The 12168-nt window shown below is 31.9% G+C and overlaps 1 long non-coding RNA gene across 1 annotated transcript; it reads left to right on the plus strand.

The window, feature by feature from the left end:
• Positions 1 to 380: 380 nt before the first annotated feature.
• Positions 381 to 3773, plus strand: LOC143069179 (uncharacterized). The gene is made up of 2 exons (XR_012976339.1): positions 381 to 436; positions 2001 to 3773. It is a non-coding gene; the product is annotated as an uncharacterized LOC143069179 (long non-coding RNA).
• Positions 3774 to 12168: the final 8395 nt, after the last annotated feature.

Below are 12168 nucleotides of genomic sequence, written 5' to 3' on the forward strand. Positions count from 1 at the left end.
TCCATGCATGTTTCATATTATTTATATTTTATTTATCTGTAAAGAGAAAGGGTTACATGTACTGTCATTAAAAAAGTTTAACTTAGTTATACTAGAACTTATTCAAAATTGATATTTTTTTAAGATGTTTAATAAATTAAAAAAAAATATGAAAGTTGTTTTAATTGAATGTAAATAAACAATATTTATCAGATTTGTGTGATTACACACATTGGAGCCTGATTCTTTAAAAATTGTTGAGGGTTTTTAAGTAAGTATGGAAAAGAAACACGCATTTAAATAAAAAAAAATTATTAGTGTATCAAATTTATATTCATACAAAGACATTTAATTGTTGGGATAAGAATTTATATTTGAATCAATAATATATGTAAGTGTCCCAGATATTGGACATTTTACTTCCCTGTTCAAATTCCTTTCCGTCAAAATGTTCATGGTAAGAATGTTCAAATAATTCAATTGCACATTTATTTAATTAACTAAAATCAAAATTTCATTAAACTCTGGCAATAGTATATCAATACATAAAACAAGAAATCCTTGATTGTTTAAAACAGAAAGTAAAAACATAATATAAAATGTCCAACACAAGAAAGGGAAAATTTACTTTATTTGATATTTTATTCTGACACAGTCCAAAAATTTCAAGGAGATAGTACATTCTTTTTTTTCTTCTAGATATCTTAATTTCTCAGTGTCACTCCGAGAATGAACTCCAGGTTAGAAATTAAGAGTCTTATAATGTCTCTCAACTTGATCATTCGGTGCAACTTCATAAATATCTGGATGGACTCGCCAAGATCATATATAGAGTAGATGTTTGACTGATTATTTTTTGTTGTTTATGGTCTCTCTGCTTTTGATCTTCAAAAATTGATAAAATATCATTTAAGTTAACTATCAATTTCAGATATGACTTATTTGTAGATCTAGTAAAGCTAATAATTTTTGCTGTTTGAAGTTTTCTTATGCAAACATACCTTTGATTCCCAAAACAAAACTAAAAAGGAACAAGAATGTGTTCATAGTACATAGATGACCCACTCCCATTACCATTCTCTATAGTCAGTGGACCGTGAAATTGAGGTCAAAACTCTAAATTGGCGTTCAAATTAAGAAGATCATATCATAGGGACCATATGTACTAAGTTTCAAGTTGATTGGATTTCAATTTTATCAAAAACTGAAAAAACTACCCTGACCAAAAACTCTAATTTAACACTAGCACTTTCATTTGCTATGTTTAAAGGATCAAAACTCTAATTTAACATAAGCATAAGAAAGGTTATAGCATATGCAATGTGTGAACTAAGTTTCAAATTAATTGGACTTAAACTAAGTGCATTAAAAACTAATATAACCAAAACCTTAAATCTGTAGTGGGACAGACAGACAGACAGCCAGACGAAAGAACGACTGAACAAACGAACGGACACACAGACCGACAAAAATAATGCCCCCTAGATGGGGATGGGACATATAAATCCATCTTAAACATGTTAAAGGACAATAACTCATATGAGAAGAAGTTGACATACCTCTTCAGTCAAATAGATTTTGTCTTTCGGTCAATCTAAAGTTCTCAATAATCTTTTAAAGGAAGAGGACTAACAATTTCTTCTATTTTTAGATATGTAGTACTTATTGATCAATTTTGCAATTTAGAAATCAATCTTTTCATTATAGTTTTTAAGATAGTACGTGAAAACAAAACAAAAATAATAAAAGTCGTCATTGAAGTTCCTTCAAGGAGTCAACTGATAATTTTGGATAGCTGCACTTTTGAAGATCTTGTCTTGCTGATCCCTTTTTTTTTCTTTTTTTCTTTTTACAGTTTCCTTATGTATATATAGCTATAGCATATGGTTTGTCATGAGACATCGGGACTTGTATAATCTATTCATAATACTGATTACTTACTACAGTAATATTTTTCGGCAAATTATTTGTTATATAACTCATTCATATTTATAGCTCTAGCTTTCCCCCATATATTTCAGATGTAAAGAGAAAAACTAATGGCCTCATCAGTCAAACAACTTTGTACAATTTGCAATGACGATGGAATCTCCAATTCAGCAGTCATCTGGTGCACAGAATGTGAGGTTTTATTTTGTGGAGACTGTGAAAAACCTCACAGCAAGTCGAGACTGTCTAAGAACCATAAAACCATGACAGCTGATGATTACCAAAAGTTACCTACATTCATGCAAGAAATAAGTAGCCAGTGCCAACACCACAAGAAGAAGTTTGAACTTTACTGTTCTTTCCATGCCTGTCCATGCTGTGTTCAGTGTGTCACTGATAAACACAAGATGTGTCAAGAAATGAAACCTTTGTCAGATATCCTTCAGCAAGTCGAATCATCTGCCTCAGTACAACTTTTTGAAAAAGATTTAAAGGATGTGAAGGAAAACATAGATACAGCCATACTGTATCTAAAAACCAGGATCACTACCACCGATACGCAGAACACCAAAGCCATTGAGAAAATACGGTATATGAGGAAGTCGATTGATGATTACTTAAACAAATTAGAGCAAGACTTACTTAATGATTTAGAATCTAAATATTCAAAGCTAAAATCAAATATGGCCAGTATCATGCAACAAATGGAACAGCGGGCCAGTCAGATAAACCAAATGCAGAGTCAGTTTTCCAAAACGACACGATATACTACAGAGCTACAAATGTTTATTGCTCTAAGAGAGATCGAGAAAATTACATCACAAACGACAAAATATATAGAAGATTTAGAAAGAGGAGACCACTTCATTGAAAAAAATCTAGAGGTTAACCTTTCATCTGCTCTACAATCAATTTTAAAAGATGTCAAATCATTTGGAAATATCAATATCAATACCACCACTTCTACTCTCAAAATAAAGACAGGAAGAAAAGATCAAGCCCAGCATTTGCTTCCAAAAGTTCCTGGAGTGGACCAAATAAAACCATCCTTGTTGACAAGACTGACAATTTCAAAAGATATAAAGTCTTTAGATATAACTGCCTGTCTTATATTACCTGATGGTAAATTTATAATACTTGATATCAACAAAAACAAACTACTGTTGTTCAAAAATGATGGCATTTTTATCAGAAAAGTAGTAACATTCACAGAGCGTCCATGTGATGATTGCCTAGTCATGAATAATACAGTGGCTGTCGCATTAGGACGAGGAAACCAGACAGTCCTGGTGGATGTAAATAGAAGTAAAATTATTCAATCAATTAAACTTTCTCACAACTGTTTTGGAGTAGCAAGTGATGGTAAAAATTTGGTCATCAGTGATAGTCGCAGCCAGTGTACTACAGTGAATCTGAGTGATATGTCTCATACAATCGTAGAAGGAATGAGAGGAGTGTTTCGTATTTCATTATTCCAAGGAAAAATCTATGGTACCAATAACGTTGCAAATAAAGTTTGCTGCTACAAAGCTACTGGTGAACCTCTCTGGACATTTCAGCAACAAGACATTGCCAGACCACGAGGACTTACATTAGACAAAAATGGGTTTGTTTATGTAGCTTCTGCTGGAAACAACAGTATCGTGGTAGTATCACCAGATGGTAAGGTCTGTAAGACAATACTATCAGATGCTGATGAAATCAAAGATCCTTATGCTATAGACATCAACAGAGAAACTGGATTGATGATAGTGTCAAGTGATATAAGTGGTGAGAAAAATGAGAAATCATATCAGACATGTTTTGTTTATAAAGTTTGAAATGCTCTTCTATTTTATTATTTTGAATAGAATTGTATCTAGTCATAGTGTTTAATCATTTCAAGGACATGTCATTTTCCTTATTAAGGCATATTAATTATTAAAATACATATTTGTTCACTTTTTCATATATATTTAATATTTATAAACATTTTTATCCTATTTTTCCGAACACACAACATATTATTCAAAAAAGGAAAACAGTAATAGTATGCATCAGAAAGACTTTCAGTTTTTACATTCATGCAAAAAACATGCGAAAAACATGTCGATAATTGGAATGCTGTTTTACATTCTGACAAATCTATATCGGGCAGAGGTGGCAATAAGCTACGAACTTACAGACTGTTTAAGGAAAATTTTGAACCGGAGGAATACTGCAAAATAGCTTTACCCTTCAGTCACAGAAGTGCTTTCGACAAATTTAGATGTGGTGTTGCTCCCCTAAGAATTGAAACAGGGAGATATGAAAATATTTTTTTAGAAAATAGAGTGTGCCATATATGTGACGTTTTTATTGAAGATGAAGCGCATTTTTATTAAGATGTCCTCTATATGACGATATTTGAAACCATTTATATCATGTTGCTGAAACTTTTAATGATAATTTTAATACTTTAGATGATAATCAAAAGTTAGTGTTTTTATTCTCAGATGTAAATATGATAGGTATGTGTGCCAAAACCTGTCAATTGATTTGAAAAAGACGTAGAAATTTTATATATTGTAAATAGTATTTTATTTCAATTTGTGTATTATATCTATGCATTTTAATAGTCTCTTATAATTCTGTATATAATGGCTCTCATTTTATCTAGTGTTATTTTACAATGTATAAAGATTGATTGTACTTGTTGAGAGATGAGACTTTAATAAAACATTGAATGAATGAAATACAAATCAAATAATTTAAATGTCTGAGACTATGTTCGTATTAAGCTAAACTGGTTGTGGTGTAAATATTCTCGATACTGAAACTAAACTTTACTATGTTAACCTTCCTGTCAAGACAGTGTACACTCTGAAATGTCTCGCCTAATTTACTTATGCCTGAATTTATGTTGAAATAGATATAAGTAGAAGTGGTATGCCAATTAGGCAACTCTCCACCCAAGTCACAATGTATGAAAAGTAAACAATTATAGGTCAAAGTACAATAGTACAGTCTCGACACAGAGCATTGGCTAACACCATAGATGTAATACCCTAACACTGAACAGCAAGCTATAAAGGGCCCCAGAATGACTAGTGTAAAACAATTCAAACAGAAAAATCAAGACTAATTAATCCATACACAAAAAAAAAAAAAAACCAAGAAAGGATAAACACTTGTGAACCACAACAAACGACAACCCCTGAACAACAGGTGCAAACAAATGCAGATGAACGTGTTTAATGTGAAGGTTTTAATTTAATACATAAACTGAACATTACCAAGGTCAGAGCCGAGTGAGTAAAATAAACCAAGCCAGACAAACATGTACACCCTATAATCATTATATTCACCAAATATAGTGGTCCTGTTCCTAGCAGTGCCTGACATTCAACCACAAAATCAACATTGAGCAATGAGCCATGAAATTGAGGTCAATGTAATATAAACACAGCCAGACAGACATGGCTCATTGTTGAAGGCCATACGGTGATCTAAAGTTGTTAATTTCTGTGTCATTTTGATCTCTTGTAGACAGTTGTCTCCGGTATTGGCAATCATACCACATCTTCTTTTTTATATATGTACAACTTTGATTGTTCCATACACTAAATATAATAATTGACCTATTGTTTATAATATCCGAGAACAAGATCAAACCATAATAAAAAGTGCATGATAGGTTCTTCTTTTTTTCAAAGAATAGACACGATAGATATGGGATCGGTACAATCCTGAAATCCCGGGTCTAATTTTGCCAAATCTTTATTTCCCGGGCCTTATTTGACAGTATGCTTTTTTGGCAAAATATGTTAATTTAAAATGATTGTGTACTGTTAAAATCATCCAGTCAGTCAGTCTGTTGTGTATATTCTCTGATTTATTACTACAAATGTATAATCTAGTAATTTCAAACTATTATATATATATATATCATAAACCCTAAAAGACACATACCATACGTTGGCTAGTTTGAGCTCAATAGAAGGACAGACATTTTTCGTCAGTTACTTGGAGTATAATATAGTTTTATTATACTTCACGTTAAAATTCCACATATTTGATTGGCTTATAGTGGCGTAGCTGGGTCATTTTTACGTGTACGCCCGAACCTTGGCGAGGGATATGAGGGGTGCCAACCTCTCAATGCCAAAGCACCTGTTGGTAGTGGGTTCGAAAGGGACGATCCGACGCCCCCGAAAGCTATCGAGAATGAGATACCATAATGATTCCTGTCAGTAAAAAATCTTTGATAACAACATACTTTTGAATCTAAATGGTTTATTTTTTTTGGTTAAATTTTGTAATATGTTAACTTATTCATCGTGTTAAACTGGAAGCTAGCCTAATGGTCATTGGTTTTAGAGAAAACGTCCAAACCAATATTACTTTTAAATAAGTTTAAAGGGTGCCGTGAGTGAGCATTCAATCAACAAAAGCACCTTTTAATGAACACGAAAAAAAAATATTTCTAAGAGGTGCAATATCAAAAAATTCTGGAACACCTAGGATTTCTTCCCACAAAAAGTGAATCAATTTATCATTCCTTTGAAGGGATTTAAAAAAAATCTAAAATTTTCTTTTGATATTTTTTTCTTGATCTGGAATATTTCACGACAATCTATGAAGGTTGATAAATTGAGCCTGTAAAACAATTACTTGCGTAAAGAAGAGTCCGGCTATCTGTCTATCAGAAAAGAACCGAAAAATGAACGAAAACAAATGCTTTCAAAATTTTAGCTTTAGACATTAGTCTTCGGCATTTTCATAAATTTCGATGAAGGTTCGACAAGTAGTTAATGTAATTGAGAAATAACAAAATGTAAACCCAAACTGCGACCACTTATTAATTGCAGAAAGAAATACATTTTGTCCTTAAAATGCGGGAAAATTAAAGATATAATTGCATTATTATATTGCTCTGAATACTCTTTTGATCATAAACAGTTTCTGTACAACTTTCGTAAAATTTCACGGAGAGTCATTCAAAAGACTTTATCCACATTCGGAACCTAAATATTGACGCCGCTTTGTCTCGCTTTTGGGACATAAATCACAGGCTCGACAAAAATACAAACAGCATATCGAATCTGAGCAGATAGTGAATTGCTTTAAATATAAGAAAAGTACGTAGAATTCATAGTGGATTCAGACTTTTACAAAAGATTCGAACAAATATATTAAATGATCTATTTGAGTAAATTTAGTCCGTTTTTATTCAAAATTACAATCCATTAAAAAAAGAAGCACAAGGCTGATGTGCTTTTGACCAGTTTTTCTTATTCTATGTCGATTATTTGTTTTATTTTCAAAATTCAAGTGTACGCCCGGGCGTTTTGACGTAAACGTAGCTACGCGCATGGCTTATACAGTGCAAGGTAGACCAATTACTGTACACAATGCATATAACTGAGCAGGAGACATTTTTTACGACCGCAAAAAAAAATTGCGGTCGTAATATGACCCGACAATTGTTCGTTCAAAGTTCACATTTAGGATTTTCGGCGTTTTACGTTTCCGCAAATTGGCATTACTTTTCCGGAAAAAAAAGATGACGTTTGCGGAAAAAAAAGTTTACGTTTCCGCAAATAAATATCTTACTTTTCCGGAAAAAAAGTAACTATTCCGGAAAAAATAAATTATTGCTTTTCCGCAAATAATTGAGGAATACCTGTTGATCGAAAGCAAAGCCATAATATAAAATAAATATTAAGTAAGTCAAAGGTCATCATAACATGCAAGTAAAATTCATCATTTAAATCTATGAAAACGTATGTTCAAAAGTTAGCACTAATCAGAAATATCTTGATATGAGTTCATAAGTCAGTTCTGGCAGAATATGTGTAGCCAACACGCCGTACAAAGTCCACAGTAGTACATTCACCGTTTACAAGTTTTGTATTTTGTTCAAGAAGGAAGTCCATCTTCTCCTTTTCACATTCCCAAACGGGTGCTTTTACAGTTCGAGTTCTCATCTTTATGTAAGATGTCGTTTGCAATTTCAATAACACATTGATAAAAACAAAAATGTTAGGATGGCTAGCGTAAAACTGCAGGGCATGAAAAGACTCGGCACTATTCGTGTTTTCGTAACAGCAGTATGCATTAGACATTCAAAGTCATTATGAACTACCTCGGGCTGGAGAGTTATTCTTCGGGTAGTGCACACATCAATAAGCCGATCCAACAGTTTCGTGTAACATTCCTCGGATTTAAGTGGAAGTAACGCAAATACAAGACGAATGTAGTTACCATTTTTACATCCATGTATCGAATAAACTGAGTTGGTAGAAGAATTTCGGACAGGATTTAAATGTGCCATCTATGAAAATATCAGTCATTTCATTACATAGACATACCAAGTTGGTGAAACATGAAAGTATAACGATTCCCGAATCAAAATCATTGACTAATTAAAAGTGAAAATAAGTTTCAGTTTTGTTAGTGTTCAAATCTATTTGTCTTTTAAAATGTCTCGTGAATTTCTAATCTACATTTAGGTAATTTTGGAAACTGTTTTCGCCTGTCTCTGTATAAGGACATAGCAACATTTTCCAAGTCAATATATATTCAAATATTTATAATTTACCAGGTAAAATTCCGGAAAAGTAATAAATACAAATTGCGGAAACGTATACTTTAAATTTGCGGAAACGTAGCATTGGGACTTTGAAAAATTAGCGGAAATGCAATACGCCCAGGATTTTGTATATTTTTTATCATATTTGCTTTTGATTAATTAATCATAAAATTTTAATACCCAAGCTCACCTATTGTTTGTTAAAAAGAATGGAAGTAGTGATTAACACCTGTAATAACATTAATGGATGTGTCAATTATGTCCCAACAGACAATAAAACTTTATACTGCACTCGTTCTATTTGAGCAGTCAAAATGCGTTGACTGTATATTTCTATGCCATATACAGTCACTTACCCGATATTACTTTTCCTAATGAATATTTAAATAGAAGTTGCAGAAATAACATTTAATAATTCATACGACCTCTTCAATCTGTTCTTGTTTCCAATGCATACAACGATGCGTGGAACGACTCAACCTTGTTTCTTTTGCAATAATTGGAAAAACATATTTCATTTATTAATATTTTTTGTTTGCAACCTATAAATCATTAATTTGTTATGCTTATGGTTGATATTTTAGTCCATTTAAAGAATGGCTATTATTTATTTTGAATTTATTGAACCATAAAATTAATTTTTGACTCTTCACATTGAATAATCCGCGAAGCGGATAATGTAAAATGTGAAGAGTCAAACATTAATTTTATGGGTCAATCAATTCAAAATAAATTATTGCCATTCATTATAAATAAATTTCTATCAAAAATAAGGCTCAAAGAACTTTTTATATCATTTATATTAACAATAACAACGTACACACATGTTGGCGTATGAATACACAACGTCAGAGTGGGCGTGTCGCCATAAAAATTGTGAACATTGAAAATAAAACTAATACTTTTAACCAATCAGAAAACAGTTAATACTCCAAATTTATTTATACTCAAATGATTTCGTTCACCATCGAGTGTGGGTTTCAACAGGTAAATGTACATTTCATTGTGTTGAAAATTTCTCCGTGAGCATGATATGAGGCCTTAAGTTTTAAAGGGGATTTCCCCAAATATTTAAATCAAATAAATAACCTTAACGCATTAAAAAGTAAAATCACAAAAATAATGAATCAGAGGAAAATCAATTCGGAAAGTTCTTAATCACATGGCAAAATCAAATAACAAAACGCATCAAAAACAAATGGACAAGAACTGTCATACTAGTACTCCTGACTTGATACAGGCATTTTCAAATGTAGAAAATGGTGGATTGAACCTGGTTTTATAGCTAGCTAAAACTTGTATGACAGTCGCATCAAATTCCATTATATTGTCACCGATGCGTGAACAAAACAAACAGACACAATAGGTAAAAATGTAAAAAAAATAGGGGTACAATAATAATTATAAAAACAACAAATGTAATGAAGAAACGCAAAAAGGCATACATCAAATTTAACATCCTCATTTTGTTTATATTATACGATTTAATTTATCTATGTAAAATGCACACATAAAGGATGGAGGGTATTAAGTACTGGTGTAAAATTGCGTGTTTGAAATTCGCACAGGTAGACATGAAACAATTTTGTCGTTCAAAGTATGACGGGATACATAAATACAGTCATGTAAAATAGATATAACAAAAAACATGTTACATGAATGGTTACACTATTCTTGTCTACAAATTCTTTTAAATAAGATGAAAAAATAAGGCTTTTAAAAAAATCACCAAAATTAGCTTTTTTTGTGAGGATAAAAAGCTATAAAAAAACTTTTATATTGCAATATACAATGTAATCATAAGTAATCTAAAGTAATCATGATTACTTTAAAGAAAAGTAATCTAATGTAATCGATTACATATGAAATAGGGTGTAATTGTAATGTAATCGATTACATTTTATTAGCAAAGTAGTTGTAATTTAATCGATTACATTTTAAAATAATCGACCCCATTCCTGGTAAACAGACATATGTATCAATTCACAGTCTGATTTAATTTTACCTAGGAACTAAAATGTAAAAATAGAAAAAACAAATGTTTTCTTATTTTAAAAGATTTTTTCTTACTGATCATTTTTCTCAATATTCTATTACGGAACAACTATTTAACCTCAAAAGGGAGGGGCAGGGGGTATTTTCCCCCTAAACAATTGATCCCAAATTAGATGAGAGAAAAATATTGTGTTCAGATAGAAGACAACCAGATTCTCCGCAGGGCGCAGCTTTATACGACCGCAGAGGTCAAACCCTGAAAAGTTGGTGCAAGTTTGGACACAAAATTTAAGCTTGATACAGCTCTGAATTTAGATTGTGATTAAGGATTGTGTACCCTTTTGCTGATTCAATGCTCAACATATGGAAATTTTATAGAAAATCCACAGCCTTTATCCTTGTACTATCATATTTGGCAATTTGATGACTGATAGACATAGGATTATTGCATGCAGTACTAGCATTGATTTCCTTAAAACAAGTTTATTAATGTAGTAATTGGTTAAATCAAATAAAAATATGGACCAAATCAAGTACACCATATAGAGTGCGCTCGACTTTGGTGACTCTGCACGAGGTATTTTGGAATTTACAGGTTGGTTAGACTTTGCGTAAAAAATATACACTAGCACATCATAGAAAAGCAAGTGAGTAATCTGTTTCAAATTTTATAACAAAAATCTTTGTATTAAAGGCTGCGGATTTTCTATAAAAATCGTGGTTTATTTGCCACAAAGTACTCTTTTTCTATTAAATGCAGGACGATAAGAGTGAAAAATAAACAGGCAGGACAGCAATTATAACCAATACCAAAAAAAAGGCAGGACTAGATTTTTCATCCCGACACCAATACAACTCAAATGGTAGCTCTCTTAATAAAAAACCCGACTAAACATTGACCAGTGAACTATGAAAATGAGGTCAAGGTCAGATGAACCATGCCAGACACACATGTACACCTTACAATCAATCTATGTGTTGTGTACAAGTTACCATTTTGATCAAATTATAATTTGTACAAAAAAATTGTATAAAAGTGAATATAGATAAATCCTGATGAACTTAGTAATGCCCCATTTGATGCAATCCTGTACGTTGTATATCTATGTTCCTGTCCCACTCGTAAATAAAATCAATACCTATGAAAACCTTAGATTAACATGCTTTTCTCATTTGAATGGTTTTACACTTAGTCATTTTGGGGCCATTTTATAGCTTGCTGTTCTGTGTAAGCCAAGCTTCGTATTGAAGACCGTACTTTGACCTATAATGGTTTTTCTTTTACAAATAGTTGTGACTTGATTAAACCTTCCAGTTGGAAATGTACACCTTACAATCCTTCCATACACTAAATATACTAAATCATAATAAGAGAGAAAATAACATTACAAAAGATCTCGACTTTTTTCTAGTAGCCAATGAACTATGAAAATAAGGTCAAGGACAATGGACATGTGACAGATGGAAACTTTGTAACATAAGGCATCGATATACAAAGTATGAAGCATCCATTTCTTCCACCTTCTAAGGTATAAAGCTTTTAAGAAGTTAGTTAACACCGCCAACGACACCGCAGAATCAGTATCATATGTATATACATGTATAATGTTTTGTTCTTTTGTTGGTTTTTCCTGTATGATGTATTGTAAAATTATTATGTTGATTTATGTATGCCTTCAACCCATATGGGTAAAAATGTGCATTTATATATT

Source organism: Mytilus galloprovincialis, chromosome 3 (assembly GCF_965363235.1).
Source record: "Mytilus galloprovincialis chromosome 3, xbMytGall1.hap1.1, whole genome shotgun sequence".
NCBI lineage: Eukaryota > Metazoa > Mollusca > Bivalvia > Mytilida > Mytilidae > Mytilus > Mytilus galloprovincialis.